The sequence below is a fragment of the Patagioenas fasciata genome, chromosome 10 (assembly GCF_037038585.1).
Source record: "Patagioenas fasciata isolate bPatFas1 chromosome 10, bPatFas1.hap1, whole genome shotgun sequence".
NCBI classification, from domain to species: Eukaryota; Metazoa; Chordata; class Aves; order Columbiformes; family Columbidae; genus Patagioenas; species Patagioenas fasciata.
In genome coordinates this window covers 20,591,319-20,610,169 of record NC_092529.1, presented here as the reverse complement: position 1 = coordinate 20,610,169, position 18,851 = coordinate 20,591,319, and the positions used below count along the sequence as shown (strand labels likewise).

Sequence of the window (18,851 nt, the reverse complement as noted above, 5' to 3'; positions counted from 1 at the left end):
CAAGGGTTCCTTCTTTGAGTGGTCAGGGCAATACACTATTATTTTTACAGAAGTATTTGCAGCCATATGTATACACTTATACATACATATGTCTATTTGGATCAAGTGGAAGATACACAATGGACAACTGAAGGCAAGATGCTAGTTCGGCTAAGAGAAAGATATGAAGACACATGTGTAACATTAAAAAAAATCTGGACTAAACTAGTAAACTGCAGGCAGACCATTTTCTTGGTTAATGCATGTACTCTATGAGTCTAGGGCCACAGCTGATAAAAAGAAATGGCTGTATCTGTTTCCAAAGAAGCAGACATGAAGCCTAATAAGCCTAACCATGAGACTGAATTGGATAAACTTTCTGTTGACCAGCCAGTACCCTTTCTCTGATTCCCCTTAATGTCTGACTTTTCGAATCTTAGCAAAAAGATTTATGGGTTCATGTGGCTTAACAGAAAGTGCACATATTTCAACAGCAATCTTCATTCTGCTTATTAGAGTTGAAAAAGCAGGGTGGAAAAACAAAGCAATTTCAGTCAAGTTAACTAAATTCTGAGTCAGGTGAAGCACAACTTCACCACAATCACGTTAGACTTGGTAAGAATGAAGAGCAAAGCAGGGGCAGAGTCTTCAGCATCTTCTTTACCTTCCCCTCAAATATATACTTCTCATGTGAAGAAACTGAAATTTCCAGGCTACTGCAACTCTTCTTGAAGATGACAAACAAGGAGAAAGACAATCAGTAAATTATCAAGGAACAAGACAACAGACAAAAATTTAAAAGATCTGATTTTGTTGCTTGCTAACTCCATTGAAAGGGAGTTAACACCAGAGGCAAACCAATGACTGATGCTAGGGAAAGGATTATTAAAACTATGGGTCCTTACCCATGCTACTGAATATTCTTCTTGATAAAAGATATAAGGCATTATAGACTAGGACAGTACACATATAATGCCTTTAAGCAAAACAAATGCAAGCATGAAACTAATAGCACGCAGCAGTTTAAGGCACAACATTTCAGATATTTGATTATCTTTGAGATCTCCAACCAAAAACGTAACTTAGTACGAAACAAATGAAAGGAGAAGCCTTAGATCAGGAAAGAAGCGATGGCATTTTAGAACAGTTAAAGCACAGGGATTAGCAGCCATGGAAAGCCGGAATTATGCCTTGAGTGGTAGCTGATGTACACTGACTTGTCATCCACAATTTTCAAAAGATCATAGAATACCAGGTTGGAAGGCACCACAAGGATCATCTGGTCCAATCTTTCTGGGCAAAAGCACCGTCTAGACAAGATGGCCCAGCACTCTGCCCAGCTGAATCTTACCAGCATCCGATGTTGGGGAATCCACCGGTTCTTATTTTCACTACCAACTGCAGAGAGCAATGCCTCAGACCTGCTAAGCAATCATGGTTTTTACTAAAATTCCTGTATCCCTAGGAGGAGCCGTAACACAAGAATCAAATGATTCCTCCTTGAGGCCAGGGTATGTGGAGACTGAAAGTTAACAGGCTGCAATGGTTCAATCCAGAGACAACAGGAGTGAGAGAAATTTAAGTAAACCCAGATACACACCAGTTAACTTCAGGCATCTAGAATTAAGTTACCAAAGAAGAGACAGACATGCAAGCAGCTAAGTAATTTAGGTGCTCAGCTTCTCCTAAGCAAACTGTTACTTGGGCTAGTAGCTTCTTGTCAACACAACATAGTTTTAAAATAGTAAGATACTGAATTAGTTAAAGGTAAAAGATGAAAAGGAAGCTTCCTTGTTGCTCTCTCAGCCTTACTGGAGTTTACTAAAGATGATGATGAACAGGGAATGCCAGAAGGTTTAATAAAATCAGGACAACAATGGGAATTTTGAGGTTACAGTGAAAGCAATGTCTGCTCAAAAGCAAACAAAAATGTATTCAAAGAGATGATATAGCACTTATTTTCAAGAGACAGTCAACATACCTGAATTCAGCCTATATTAGCAACATTTTTTTCCTTGCCCACAAAGGAGACCTAATCAGTGGTACTTTTCACTAACAAGATAACATCCAGCAATAATGATTATATTGATTATCTGATTCCAGCTACCTTTGCAGAACAAAGCCTTGGCCACGAATGAATAATTCTCACCTCTCTATCATGGTTTATTATGCACTAAGACAATGATTGAACTCAGGAAGGGAGCTTTCTGCTGCTGGCCTTTGGGGTGTATTTAACAACCACCTCGCTTCCTTCCCCAATACACACAGTGACTGGATAATTAAGCCTTATGCTATGTTTGCCAACTGCTTGGGTTTTCCATTTTGCTCCTCCCACAAAAGCAGGTACAATAAGCAGCCTTCATGAGGAAACTGCTGAATCCCTTTATGACAGCAAAATTTTTCTTAAAAGAGATGCACGAGAACAGAGCTTTGATAAATCGCTGGTATTTCAGACCTAATCTGTTTCATAATTAGCAAGTGGATAAAACGATGTTTCTAGTGCATGAGAAAAAACAACTTCCCATTGCATCTCTTCCGCTTTCTTTTTTCTACTCACCCATAACAAAAAAAAAAAAAAAAAAGAAAAACCACATTCAAAAACTGAGAAACATCTTGACCGCTCTGTGGCTTAGTGCAGGATCCTGAAGAAGGGGCATATCTGGGCCAAAATCCAGACAGTTTGGCATGAGCCTCCTGGCATATCCCACTATGAGAAATTCTCCTCAAAAGGATTATAACCAATGTCAACAAATAAATACAGCAGCAACATAGGGAAATATGCAAATGACGTTTGTAATTAACACTTGTTCTGAAAATACTCATATCATTCCATTTGGTAGATTCATTAATAGCAAATTAAACAGATTATTTTTATTTCTGTACCATAGTTTGGGCTATGTACATTATGCAGCTAAATAGCATTGATAAAACTACTATACTGTTATACAGAAATGCAGAATGTAATTAGTGTTCCACTTTGCATATGCAATTGCTGCTTTATTGTAATAAAGAATTAAATGATAAACAAGATTCAGGATATGACCATTTGCCCTCTTTCCAATCATTATATTTTGTAATGAAATGCTATTGCTCAATTCAGCTTCTAAATATCTTAACAGAGAATAATGAACTTCAGATGTTCTGGCAAGAAGGCCAGGGAATACGGCATTGATCCCATGACAAGAATGAACTGGTAAAGTCTAGGACATTAAAAAAAGTTCATTGTGTGATGAGGATAACATTGTGCTTATGCTATATAAAGTTTGTTCATTTTCCTTTCTCGGCACATGCCTTTTACTTCCAATGCATCATAGTTGATTATTTGGATTTTACTTAATTATTCCATGGAGTCATAAAGTACAGCAAAACAAGTCCTAACTGTACTGCAAAACAACTAATTCCTGAGTTCCTGGTTTTCTGTTCTTTAATTGATTCTAATAAAATTTGCCTGCAGGCACTGAACACAAGTACAAATAGCATGAAACACTCAGCCTTGCAGGAGCTTGGTAGTTGGCCACAATTCCATTTTCACAACAAAAAAGGATCAGCACAAATTAGGAGAGACAATTCTGGAAATGTCCATGGCCCCACGTACCTGGTATTTGGGAATGCCTTTCTTGAAAAACAAGTTATAATACAGAGACTAGCAGTATGAACTATAAAACAGAAAAGGTTATTCAAAGGATACCGTACACAAAATAGCATCACATGCATTCTGCTCTCTTTTTTTTTTTATCATTACATCAATACACTTACTTGGATTCCATTTCTACCACTTCAGGAATCAATGAAGTACTATGTCAAACACCCTTCCTGCTACAACCAATGACCTAAGTTTGTAGTGTCTATATCTTTTTTTTTTTCTGTGTTATGTTAATGTTTGGCATAATACTTCACAGAAGTGTGCTACTGCTGGGTGTGTTCACCTTACCAAGTGACACACTTTAAAGGTTTCTATATTTTATCCTTTTATTTCACTCTCCTCTACAAGTATATTATCTAAACAATGTATATGGGGGGAAAAAACAAGTAATTGAAGAAAGTACTTGAATGGCTCAAAGACCTCAAATGCACACAGAGTTTTTGCTATCTTATCTCAAATCACAGTCCTCAGCTGTCACAGTCTTGACCTATATCAGCATCTAGAAAAGCACCGAACAAGCATTTCAGTATTTTCTTCATGGTATCTAACCATATTTATTCAGATGTTACTGTTAAATTGGAACTAATAGCTGCTGTGGATAAGTGCCATCCACCCATTCTCTTCACTTCATGGGTAAAGCATTTCTCCAAACACATCCACGAAATGAAAGGACAACTCGCATTTCCAGAATATACTGCTTGGCATTAAAAGCAAAAGCTTTTATCACTGCGTAAGAAGGAAACAGAATGGCAGAGAAACACAAGTGAGGGAGTAACCACCACCAGCGGCCTTCAGCTACATTTCTAATTCCTTTATTTACTCCTTAAATTAAAATCATCCATGATTAATTAATCCAAGATTTTCTGAATTGAATAATTCCACATCAAGATTAGTTTCTCAAAAAATGTTTAACCTATCACTAAAAATTAACGAGGACTACAAAAAATGGAGCAGTCACTGCGGTGGGGTGAGCGACCACCGTTGGCTCTCGTGGCAGCAGCATTTTCTCAATTAGGCTCTCACTCAGTCTCCCAAAGCCCAGGCTTTCCCAGGTCTTACATGCAGGATCCAGATTTCGGAACGCTCCCTCCCAAAAGATCAAAGTTGTTTTCCAAACTGAAGTTAGCCAGTAACACATTTAGATAAGCGACACCACCGTGCTGTAAGTTTTCCTCATCTTCAAAACATTCTACAAGATTAAGCTGGCAGCATTATTCCCTTTTTTTACTGAACAAGGCAAAAAATAAAAAGGATAAATAACATGGCAGAAGTCTTAACAGTGACAAAGCTGGAGAGAAAATTTACATATGACACCCTGTCCCTTATCCTGCTTTCAAGACTACACAGCTTCACATTTATCCTATTATTTACATGAAAATACAAAGCCTACTAGCATTAGGGTATCTTTGAGCCAAAGGAGAGTTAAAATATATTCCAAATACTGTGACAGCAGTCTGCAAAACCTTCACTGAATAGCTTCTAGTACACGCCAGTAGGAATGTCTCAAGCTGGTCTCTAAAATTAATTCCTTGTTCTTTTCAGACAAACTCACATGGAACCAGAACTAGAATTAATACACATGAAAAGAAGAATTTCCATCTCCCATTCTATACTTCATCTGACATCAAAACTGTGCTGGATATAAACCTCAAGTATTGACCAGCTCCTAGGATAGAAGTTTCTAACATCTAAATCCTAACTGCTTCTAAAACATTTTGGAAAACAGCTGTAACTTCCAAGGGAAGTAGAATAGCAACTATTTTTTCCTAGCACTTTCGCTTTACATCAAGACAGATTAATCTCTAGAGTAATTCCACTCATTAAAATGGTTTTATATAAATTATGGGTTTGGCTGATTACGTTTCACCTGAGCTCCACTACCACCACAGCAGTGCTTGTTGACTTGTTAATTAAAAATGCAGTTCCATGAAACTAGTCAGAAGAAGAAAAACCTCCTCAGAAATGATAGTCTCTATAGCTGCTAATTTTTGCAAGCCTAAAGCCTGTTTAGTACCCAGGAGAGTAAAGTATATAAGGTAATTTTTCTTTATGCAAGAGCAATGAACAATAAGTAATAAAAGGTACCAATTATTCACATTGATGCCCAGCAGTTTGAACTTCAAGAGAGAGAAAAATTTAAAATAACTAAATAAATATTTATATATATGTATATATATCCATCTAGATAGATAGATGGATATAGAGATATATATAGATAGATCGATATAAATATATATTACTATTCATTTGGAAAAAAAGACAAATACAGCCAACTTGGGTTTTCCTCAATTTCTTAATAATACAGATTTTTTTTGGTCAAAGTATAATTTCCAGAATTGGAAACTAAGATCAGAGAAGCCAATGAACAGCTCACACTTGGCATTACCAAGCCAAGCACTAGTGCTGGGCAAGAGCTGATGCTTCTGGGAACACCGAGAAACCAGGGTTGGCCCTTTGCCTCCTTGGCTTGAATCAGATGTACTCACACACCAAGAGCTGAATATTTGAAGAAGAGTTGGTTCCACAGACATGGGGCTTATCTCCAACTTGCTAATGTTGGAAACATTGTGTGTTTTGGACAAAGCTAGTTCCCTCTGCCTTTTTTTTTCATTAAAGAAAGAGGTAAGGAACAGTAATGACAGGAACATGAAAATTGCAAGTGTCAAAAGTGGTTTGAAATGTTTCTTAAGACTCATGAACTAGCACATATCACCTACCAATGAAGAAAATCTTTCCACAGGAACACAGATTAAGCATTCAATAGTTAACAAGCTTTTATCTTGGTGTACCTGAAGGGGAAGTAAAAATTAAACTGAACATTTCATCCTGCCATTTTTTTCCTATTTCAGTATTCACTCATTCCTTCTCACTTATCCATATCAAAAAGCATTTATCTAGAGTTAGGTTTGGTGGCCATACTTTAATTCCACTGCATTATTTATTAACTGACAGAGGAGGAAGCAGCCTGGAAGCAACCAGAGAGCACAAACTGATAAAACCAAGTTCACAGAGGACTAATAGGCAGGAAAGTTCCATGTTGCCATTGAGAATGCAAAGAACCAAAAGAACTGGAAAGCACAAAGGTGTCTTAGAAATTGGAAAGATCATTTAAAAAATATTAGAAACGTCTTCAATTTCTAATTAAAGGACCAGAACTAGAGCTGCTAGGCAAAGATCAAAGGTGACTACTGAGGATGCTAGGAAGACAAGAAAGATAGACCATCGATAGGAACCAGATGTCCTCCCTAAACAGCATCTCAAATCGCTGCTGTCAGACAGAATGCTGTCCTCCACGTGCCACTGCTCTCATGAAGGAGGATATTTCATCATCTAAGCCAACTGAATTGAAACAGAAATATTGAATATAACAGCATAGAGAGGGAAACCACTGCATGGGAAGTGAGCAGAATTCTGTGTGAATACGATACAGAATCACTCTTACGAATGTCAAGACAATGGCTGATGGCAGGAAACATGGACAGATCTAGATGTGTCCAGCTTAAAATACTGAAATCACAGTTCTTGTAGAACACATTCTAGAATTAGGGTTAGTACTAGATAAATTAATGAAAGAAGTCAGAGAATAGAAACAATAGTTGTCCTGTATTGTATCCAAGCAGCTGCCATACCCACAGTAACAAGAATTACATGGTTTGCAAGAGCTACAAAGGCATATCAGCTTTCTGAGCCCTAAAATGGTAACCACCCTATCCATCAGGCATTTGATGAATTTGTCCATTTTAGCTCTTCTTAACAGAAGGGACTCAGCAAAAGTCTGACTCTTGTTTTCTTCCCTCCCCAACATCCTCAAATTACTACAATACAGTGGTTTAGAACACTGCTATAACCATGCATTTTCTAAATAATGAAATATGAAAAAAAGAAAAGGGCTAGCATTCCTTTATAGTATTTTCTTAATGAATTCAAGAGGGGAAAAAAAGGATATCAAGAGTTTATGAACTGTTTAAACATAAAACCAAAGAATTATAGATAAAGTTCCAAACCATTAATCTATTATATACTGTGGATTGGACAACCCCAGTGAGATATAATTTCCAGAAATGAACCAAGCAAAGCCATCAGCAAATAGTTAACACTCTGAACCTCTGAAACACTCTTTGATTCAATTCAAGCTGCAAACCTCTATGTTTAGAAGCTAATTTACACTGGAATCTGAAATTTAATCATCTCTTCTCATGCATTTGAAAAAGGATGACTTGACTTCGCAGTCTAAATTAACTTTGAAATTTTGCTACACGTAGTAATATAATATCTAGTCATATATGCTGATCTTACCTTGAAATAAAGTAATTGCTTGATTCCTTCTCTTAATATTATTCTGATGCTGGTAAAATTTCCCTAGGCAGCACTATGAGATGCTCTGGACTTTGCCCAAATAGGGTAGGATGTATATAAAACCAAATAAAGATCATCAGTGATGGGGAAGAAAATATTTTTAAATAGGAAGAAAGAACAGATGGAAGGGAAATATTTTTCGTTTGTTCCTAAGTTTACTGATTTCAAAATAAATCAACCAAAGGCCACTGAAATTAATAAGAAATAAAAAAGTTGTATTTGCAAAATGAGTATCATGTTGAGGTTTCCTTAATTTTTTGTTTTTGTTTTTACTTTCAAGTCAATAGAACTTCTACTTGTGCCATTATTTATATCACGCTTTCTGCACGTACACTACCAAAGTGATTAGCTATGGATTTCCAAAAGTGCTCTGAAGAATCCCGTGGAAGGGCAAATTCTGAGAAGTCTAAAGATGTTCAGGCAGTAAATAAAGGGGAAAGTGTATTATTTTCTCTTCTTCTAGAAACAAATTCTGCAATCAGTAACAAGGAAGCAGAAAAACCATAATCAATATGAAGAGAGTTGTCCTATGCTTCAGACTGTATGAAGGCAGATGTGTTTTCTAATAAGAGTCCTCTAGCTCAGGAAGAAAAATGTCAAGTATTAGCACGATCTAGTGAATTTATTCTTATTCAACATTTGAAGAGAACAGCAAGTTGTTTGATAATTCTAAGCCAAAGTCCCAACCTTCACAGAATCACAGTGCAGTCAGACCCTCTCTTAATAAAGTAAAACAGTGTGATATCAGAGTAAATTATTATTAAGTTAACATACTAAACATTTAATCTGGTTTATTATCACCATATGCTGGGTCCTACCGATCCGCACAAGTCCATACCAGTGATCTTTCCACATTATCTGGGGGTAGCCATTTTTAAGGAGAGTAAGAAATCCTCCATAATGGATCTATAAATGGATTTTTAAAAAAGAAATTGCTGTAAGGGGAAAGGAATTGATACTTTAATTTTTTGTGAATCTAAAGTGAGACATTCTCCATAATGTAGGATCACACAAAAGGGAAAAACAGCTTTCCATATTTTTTGGCAAATTGGAATAAGTAGCAGTATCTCCATAAAGCATACTGGTCCATAGATTGAAGCAAAGCTTTGCTATTTCTACAGGATATTGATTTCTTCTGTTAAAGAGTAAGCAAATGCAACTATCTACTTATTCACAGTATATTCATATTGTTATCCCCTTCTGTCCTATTCTTCCCAAATTAGTAACTAAAATGTTGAGGTCTGACACTGTATTCTTGACTATACATTTCACAAATCGCAGTTATGCATTCATATTATATTTCTGTATAACTTTAATCAATTTTAAGCAAAATAACATTTGCACAATAACACCTTGCACAAAAAGTGTATGTATTTATAGTTCTATACTGCTTCTTATTCTTTATAATCTAAAGTACATTAGGCATAACATCCCTTTACTTACAATGGAATACAATGCAGCTAAGTGCATCAAATACTTTGTTATGTACTTCTGTACCCAACAATCAAAACAGAAATATTATCTATAGATAGAGAAAAATGCCTAATACTGCAATCTTTACAACACAAATTAATCATTGTCTGCTACACAAAGTAAAGCACTGGGGAGTGGATTATATACATCTTTTTCTTTTCATTGTCAAAATAACATGTCATTGCTTACCTATAAAATCACTGTTCTTCTGCCTTTTGTATTTAGTAAACTTGCAGTCAGCTCTTAATTGTTAATACGGCTTGAAAAGAGTGTACTGGGATTTTTCACAAGCAATTAAGGTCAATTAATACTCAATACATTACCTTCCATTTGACAGCTTAGCTATAGCAGATATTTAACTCATAATCACTTACTAAATTTCCGGCTTACTAAGCTAGGCTTACGATTTCAAACATCCTTTTCCTGTTGGACTTTCATTTTTAAAGTTATACAAAAAACTTAAATGTAACCACTTATACTTTGAGATATATTTATCTAACATACATAAGCTTTTACTTAAAAACTAGTTTCTCTTTTTTTTTGGCCCTGAATATAGGCCAGCTGCAAGGTATCAAGTTCCCTACTTGAAGAAAAGTCCATGGCTCTGCAGACAGCCTTAGTACAGATGCACCTGAGCTCCAACACAAACAGCAAGGTTCAACCCACGACAGGAGAAATGCTCCAAGGTGATGACCAACCGTTGTGCTGAAACTCTGCTCCTCGCTCAGAACATCACATTATGTCAGCGTTATTCAGCTAACATGGAAATTAGGGCTATGAAGTTGGTGAAGGGTTTGGAGGGGAAGCCATATGAGGAGCAGCTAAGTCACTTGATTTGTTCAGCCTGGAGAAGGAGGAGACTACAGAAGAGACCTCATTGTGGTCTACAGCTTCCTCACAAGGGGAGGAGGACAGGCAGGTGCCAAACTTTTCTCTTTAGTGACCAATGACAGAACCCAAGGGAATGGCAGGAAGACGTGCCAGGGGAGGGTCAGGTTGGACATGAGGAAAAGGTTCTTCACCCAGACGTGCTGGACACTGAACAGGCTCCCAGGGAGGTGTCACGGCCCCAACCTGACAGCATTCAACAAGAGACTGCACAACGTCCTCAGACACACAGTGTGAACTGTGGGGTTGTCCTGTGCAGGGACAGGAGTTGGACTCCATGATCCGTGTGGATCCCTTCCAACTCTGGACATTGTATGATTCTCTGATTGCAACATGTTCACTCATGAGCCACAGCCACCAGCAGTTACCCAGGCTGATAAACAACTGAACAAGTCAGGTTAACCTTTCCCAGCAGCATGTAGGAAGAATCCACAGGATTTGGTTCCAGCCAACAATCAGTGCATTTCAGATCACCCTGCACCTCTCTTAGAGACAGCAACGTTGTGTTCAATTATCTTTAACATGCCCATAAACACTAGAACCTATATCCATTCATGCCATTAACAAAGTGACCTCTGTGGCTTTGTTGTTACTGTTGATAATATAGTAATGACAGTAAATTATAAGTTTCCATGCATGCAGCTCCTTTTAGTGATTAAGTAATGTCTAATTTCATTTGAGAACAAATACATTTCTGCCTTCAGGAAAAAAAAAAGTAGAACTAATTCAAATAAGCAGATATATGTATATCTGGTTTACAATTCACAAAAACAAAAAGCTTTCAGGGTAATTTTCCAGAAAAAAATGTGCAAACAGAAAACTAAAAAAAAAAGGTTGAAGGACAAAGGACTGTAAACTTAGAAAGAATCTAAATTGTCAGAAACCTTTATGACATCATGAGTTCTCAAAACAAATGCTATGGATAACAGATGTAGAAAATTAAAATATATGAGAACTATTTTGACTTGGTATGCTTTTTAATTTGCATTTGGCAAGTCACAGAAAGTGAAAGGCCAATCTGGAAGAGTTTTTTTCCAAAACGCATTCCTGTCCCACAGTCTTTTGTGTATGCAGAAATTAAGCTTTATGGGTATAACAACAAAAATTAATCATGACCCTTGACATTAGAATTTGAAATGACCTTCATGCAAATACACTGGTTCCTTCATTCTTCTGTAACACAATAGCAAGCAGGTATTAGAATTAGGAAAAAAAAGCAAAAGACGACACATGGAAATTACACAATGAAGTAGTTTCATTGTGATATTGAGAGGAGTATGACATGAATACAACATAACACTGACAGAGGAGTCTAGCCAACCTTCTCCCCTCAAACTATCCATTCACTTAGGTTGTTCTCATTGCAAAACAAGATTTAAATTAAAAAAAAAATAATCAGATTGTCATACAGAAAAACAAAGAGAGATCAAACAAAAAGGAGAGTCAACTCCATTTTTCAAGGTTTTTTTCACGTTTTTACATATTTGGTTCACTTTCCCATACATGCGATGTTATCAAATGTTTCTGTTCAAAATGACTTTTCCTACCAATTTGGTCCTTTTCTATTGATCAGACATGGACTTCTTTTACCTCTTTTATTCCTAACAGAAAACTAGAGTAATGATCTGTTGTGTAACTAATGATTTGCATTCCTTCCATCATCAGTGAACATTAGAATAACTCTGGAAACAGTTTTATTAAACATGTGTTCCTTCTGCCACAGCAAATTCAAATATCACTTGACAAGATGCAACCAAGGAAACCCAATTTCAAGTTGCCTGATATGAAGCAAGCAGTAAAGACAGTGGAATGTTTCTTTTGCCTCATATCAAGAGGGAGGAGAAAATATCAAAGTAGTGGAGGCACTGGACATCTACTGTTAAAACCAACTGATACTGAAAGATTTAAATATCACCCAAAAAAACCCCAACAATAACTAAACACAAAAATTGGAACAGAAATCCATTCTCAGACCTTGAGGACCAGATTTCTGCTCACCCCAAAAGAAAAAGGCTGCACAACAGGTGTTTGCCTTGATTTCAAGCAGCTTTGTTGCACTTGGTGATAGCACCAGTTACCTTCTCTACAATCCAAATTGAAGACTAAACTGCTGCTCAGCCAGAGCTGATAACCACATCTTTAAAGTTTCAAACATACTCCAAATCTCCTAACTACATGTAATGCAGAATGGCATAGCCTGATAACATTAAACATTTTTGAGACAAGACTGAAATATTATCAAGTTATTTGTATTAGACCCGTCTGACAGGTTTTCTTCTGCAAAGCCAGCATACTCTACAAGAATGATTAAGAGATGCTGCAGCAGAAATTACAGACGAAAATAATTCACTAGAGATATGAACAAGTAAATATTCCATTTCCACAAAAAAACCTTTGAACTTAAGAATCAGACAACTACATGTCTCATGGTTAAAGCTCTACACATACTGAGAATTAGCCCCAAACTAGCTGCTATATCTAAAATATAAAATAGGATGCAGATAAAAAGAACAAGTGACCCTTAAACTTCAGTTTAACTACATATTTCACAAGACAAATTGGACAAGCAAAACCATTTGCTTTGCAGAATTCGCACAAGAAATGCTATTTGCAGAAGGCTAAAAATGTTCTCTGGTATTGCATGGTATTTAGATTATCTATTATATCAAGAGGCAAAAATTAAAACATCTTCAAAATCAGTCCCACTTGTCATAAAAAGAAAGTTTCTGAAGAACAATGAGAGGCTCCCAATTGAATTTCATCAAAAAAACCAATCCAATTACTCTAGTATCAGAATTTAAATGGGAAAATAAACGCAAGATGTAAAGGTCCTGAGATGACTATTCGTAAATTAGAAAGATAACTTTTCGTGGGTTATTTGCTGAATATTTGTGTACAACAAGGACCAGAAGTACCAGAACATCAGTCATCACCTCATGTAGGGTCTGTAAAGGATTGTTAAAGTTTCTAGTTATGTTCTATGATTCCTTTTGAACAGAAAGACAAATGTGTTGAAGAAATTTACAACTGGATAAACCAAAGTCAATATTGAAGACTCTGGAAGCTGCAAAACTGCAGAAAAAGAAAATTCCAAGCAGGGATATTTTCAGCTTCAAAGGAAACAAAAGTAGGGCAGGAGAGGTGGGGAGGTAGAACAGGGGGGAGTCAAAGCATGAAACAGTTCTCAACAAAATGTTCATAGTCAAAGTTTGTTGTGATGGTTTTGGACTACGTTCAGAAAGCCTCTCACCTTAGAAACATATTTCTTTGGACTGGGAAAGGTACAAGGACAACCCCTCAAGAAGCTGTGGGTCAGCTCCATTCCACATTCCCATCTCATTCTATCATTTGCCTGATACGGAAACAAAACAGATATTGAATAGGTGAATACCACGAGAGACTTTCCCTCTGCTAAAGGAGATCTCTTCAGGCAAACTGAACGATTTTCAGTCATTTATTGCTATTGAAACTGATGTAGAAAATGGGACAGTTCACTGTCTAGAGCCCACCAAATTCTTGCAGGGACAGTTTCTTTTCTTATTTGAAAATTCAAGGCAAAAATGTAAGCTGCTTTCTGCAGCAGAGTATCCTAAAAACGCTTGAAAAAGCACAGAAATTCCAGTGCAATAGAACCTTAGAGACAAATCTCAATTTGCATGGACTTGTTGATTTATACATCCTGAGGACCACTGCAGAGTATCCTTTGAGCAAGACTAGACTGCAGACATCTCATCCCCACATGGATGTGCTCCTCCCTTGGTTATCCAACAGCTCTTCATCTACAGTTCACCTGTCTGAATTTGGCTACACCTTATGTTTAATACACTTACTTAATACGCTGCTGCTGCTCCTCTGAGACACAGCAGAAGTCCGACAGAACACTTTACAGAGTCTTGAGCCCTTCATTTCAGAAGCTTACAGGGAGCACAGAGCACTACACTTCATTTACTAGATGACTAGATTGAGCAGCGAACCCGCCACCGAAAAGCTGACATGTATGGCAAGACCTCACACCCCTGCACACCTCAGCAATGCCACAGAACACCACTGCCCCTTTCTGCCGAGGAAAAATAAATTTCCTGCTTTATTAGTGTATTGCTGTTGTATTAAGGTGCAACTGCAGCCATGAAAAGTACAGTAGGGATAACGTTCATCTGTCTTTACAGAAAGGGTCCTCATTCTCCTTGTAACATGTGTAACTCTCATAAAACATAAGCACGCTAACGCAGAACATTAAACCTGGTGAAGTGGAACATCTTTTATGAAGGGCAGTCCAGCTGTGTGTTTGGTGGGCAGCAGGTCACACCATCCTGCACACACACAGCAGCCGCAGCATTGAGCTGTCTCCCTGGCACACAGAAGTGACTGCAGCCCTTCTTCACCTCGTGACATTGGGGCCATCACCACACCAGTCTGAGAAAAACTGGAAAGGAGCTCAGTACGTACCCTCACACACCCCTTTACCTACCCTTTTTTTCTTTTCTGTTTACATCCAGTTGAAGAACACTTCAGCACTAACACAGCCATCAAACCCTCTCCTTGACACCTGAATTCACAGGTTTTCCAAGGCGTGTCCACTGAATCATGTCAGAATTTAGTCACTGAATGCCAGTTGCATGACTTCTTGTTAATCCCTTTGTTCCCTTAGCCCAAGGCTAGTATTTCTTTTGATCAATACAAATCTTTTCTGTCATCTTATTTTTGCTGTCACTCTGAAGTATTATGTTGCTGAGCCAAGATCTTCATTTATCCCTGGTATTGCAGTCATGTCCCTCCTGACAGTCACCCTGTGAATATATCATTATCAATCTCCCTGACCCTCCCAGGTTTGTACATAAATTTACCTCTCAGGAATTGACTTCCATAAAGTCGTAAGTCCCACCCCATTAAATGCCACTGGCTGCAACAGAGGCTTCACTTGAACGAGGCACTGCTGAGACACATTTTGTATACGCCATGGTGAAGAGAACCAGCAACATTCAAGCAGGGACACAAGAAGTTCAAATCATGGATACTGGAAACTCCAGCTAATTTTTCACATCTGTTAACAGTAGGTACAGCACCATTTCCCACTTTTTACTGGAACACCTCTTTATACTTAAATAAAAATACCAATGAAATAGTTACAGGAAAAAAAATAAAGTCCTTAATTTTATATACTTAGCATACAGTAAATGAGACAGGTTTTTATATGTGTAACGGTTAGACCTTATAAATCTCTGCATGCAAGACACAGAACTGAATCATTTCCATGTAGAAGAAGCTGAAGATTCAAGTCTCTTTTTGTCTGCACTGCTACCCAATATCAAAATCCAACATTTTTCATGTTGGCAAAACAGAACCCCAGTCCAGAGCTGAGAGTAGGATAATGGACATAGCTTTCAGAAATAGTTTTATCACTGGGACCGATTGACAGTAACAAACTGTAGTAATGCTACATATGAGTATTATCACTCACTCTTCATAGTGCAACACATTCTTCACTAATTCAGAAAACCCTGAAAAGTTGGTGTCTTTCTGTGCTTTTCCTTCTCTATCCTTCTCATGTACACTCCAGAAGATGATGAAAAACAGCTCTTATTAGCCATACCGCTATCCAACCAGAAGAAACAAATAATGAGAATGTTTAAATACTAGAAATAATAAAAACTTTTTCACCCGATCTCACTCTTATTTACTTCATGGTACTATTATTCTTGTATTTTGTTCTCTGGGTCCATGTACATAAACAAATACATACATAGGTTTATGCCTGTATTTAGACCCGTCTAAGAAAAACTGAAATGTGTATTTCCTTGCCACCTACCCAACACCAGACAACATCCTACTCTCTGTCATACCACACTATGATAAGAGCACAACAAAGTAACCTCTACACAGGCACTACCTCCTGGGTTTGGTAATTAAATCCAATGCTACCATTGCAAGTTTTTCCTGAGCATCTTTAAACCCAGAAAAATGCCCAGAATTACCAGTCTCACATTAGACACCTTAGTTCTTGGTCTTGGCTCAGCCACAAATACCACCACATTTGCTGGCATGAGCGGCTAATTTTCAGTAGCTATCCTACAGCTATCCCTTTGATTACCTAATTATCTCTAATTTTTGAGCAGACAACTGTATTACCATAGCAAATAATAAGGGTAACCAAACGCATAAGCAAACCAGACAAGGATACTAATATATATCGGTACTCAGTTCCCTTGCACATGTGATTTTCACAGCTACAACCATTCAAGCCTTCTATATAAAGCAAGATCTTAGGCATGTCTTCCCACCATCCGCAAGGATTCTGGGTAGTTGTATTAGGATTGGGGAGGGTTATTTGTGGAGGGTTCTTTGGTTGGTTTGTCAGGGTTTTTTGTGGGGTTTTTCTTGTGTTTTGATTTGCGAATTTTGTTCGTCTTTTTCTTGCTGTTAAGAAAATATTCAACATACAACTGTTTGACTTTACCAACCTTTCCAGTTCTCATCAAAATGCCAAATTCTTTTTTCACCATGTTCTGCCAGTGTTCCTGCACATTTACTTATATTAAATAAAACCCTTTTGATCCTCATATGCCAACACAACACCACTTACTCATAGTAACTAAATGCTTGATCAATATTTCAGAAGTAAAAAAAAAAACAACCTATACCCAGTAGCAATGTAAAGCTTACTAACAGTAGGAAATCTCTGCAAGCAAAGTTAGGATATAATTAACAACTTATGACTAAAACAGCAGGTAAGTAGATAGTTCCATTATTAAAAATATCTATCAGGAAGTGTTACTGTTTCCAGCACCCTTTTCTGTTATGTGGTTTTATCGTTGTCTGAAAAAAATTTACATTACCCTGCAAAAAATGGTGGGGAGGTGGGTTTGGGGTATTTTTCTGCATGTTTGTTAACAGCAATGATAAAACAACACTTCTGTGCTACCTTGTTCTCATTCATCTGGAAAGAAAAGAAAATCTCTTTAGTCAATAGAGAGCAGACAGGCCTGTCCTCCCACAAAGACCATTAATATTTATTTACCCTGATACAACTGAAAAAATGTTATAATTATAGACACAGGCCAATTTGGAGCTCATTATCTCCACACTTTTTTGTTTCTGTTACTGCATTTTTCCATGAGTGTATGTAACCTAGCAAAACATTCTTCCTTTATTATAACTCACTGTATTTTGTCTTATTATATGAAGCCTGCAACACAAAAATAATCTTCACTTATTGTGTAATAATATAGAAATTCACTGTCTGGAATACTTTATTGCCTAAATGAATTTTTAAAAGGCAGATTTTGCTTTTCCTTAGTCCAAAAAACACATCATAACTAAAATACATTTTCAGAATATCAGATCATTTTTTGTCTTATTGATGACTATGCAAGTAGGCAACAATCTTTAATGTTAGATCTTTGTACCATTTTTCACAGAATCACAGGATGTCAGGGATGGGAAGGGACCTGGAAAGCTCATCCAGTGCAATCCCCCCATGGAGCAGGAACACCCAGCTGAGGTTCCACAGGAAGGTGTCCAGGCGGGTTTGAATGTCTGCACAGAAGGAGACTCCACAACCTCCCTGGGCAGCCTGGGCCAGGCTCTGCCACCCTCACCATCAAGAAGTTTCTTCTCAAATTTAAGTGAAACCTCTTGTGTTCCAGTTTGAAGCCATTACCCCTTGTCCTACCATTGGTTGTCACCGAGAAGAGCCTGGCTCCATCCTCCTGACACTCCCCCTTTCCATATTGTTCCCCATGAATGAGTCACCCCTCAGTCTCCTCTTCTCCAGCTCCAGAGCCCCAGCTCCCTCAGCCTTTCCTCACACGGGAGATGCTCCACTCCCTTCAGCATCTTGGTGGCTGCGCTGGACTCTCTCCAGCAGTTCCCTGTCCTTCTGGAACTGAGGGGCCACAACTGGACACAATATTCCAGGTGTGGTCTCCCCAGGGCAGAGTAGAGGGGCAGGAGAACCTCTCTGACCTACTGACCACCCCCTTCTAACCCACCCCAGGTACCATTGGCCTTCCTGGCCACAAGGGCCCAGTGCTGGAAAAACTAAAATTTGAAAAGGGAAATCTGGAACAAAAATAGCATTTATTTTCTTCAATATAATGTATTAGCAATAAACAACTGCAGTAATCCAGCAGAATTATTATGGAGCCTCCCAGTAATAACCTGCCAGAGTGAAAAAATAATAAAAAAAAGACTGCCAATCACATCAGGTGAGTGTTCTCTATGCAGCGCAATGTGCACTGTGGCAGATGTAGAGCAAGAGTCACTTTCTGGAGCATGAACGGATAAAAACAAATGTATAATCCCTAAGACATAACCCCAGTTTTGCATAGTCTCTTATGCGAAGTGAAGTGTTTCACCTTTACTATAGGAAACAGTAGAAGACAGTTTTAGCATATTTGTTCTAGTAACTCTTGTGATGACATGAAATTCGGGCAAATACTAAATATTGAATGTTTTTTTGAAATTAAGAATCTTTAGAAATTGCCATTTGAGAGCTAGATCATACTACTCTTTA

The 18,851-nt window shown here is 37.7% G+C and overlaps 1 protein-coding gene across 6 annotated transcripts in view; it reads right to left on the bottom strand.

Moving 5' to 3' along the window:
- The window catches only part of FHIT (fragile histidine triad diadenosine triphosphatase), a 565,652-nt gene that overhangs the window by 446,317 nt on the left and 100,484 nt on the right, over positions 1-18,851 (bottom strand). For 3 of the 6 annotated variants that reach the window (XM_071813289.1, XM_071813287.1, XM_071813288.1), the window contains exon 2: positions 4,077-4,121. The exons of the other annotated variants lie outside the window; for them this stretch is intronic. The gene's annotated coding sequence lies outside the window, so the exon portion shown is untranslated. The remainder of the gene's footprint in view (positions 1-4,076; positions 4,122-18,851) is intronic. 6 annotated transcript variants of the gene reach the window in all.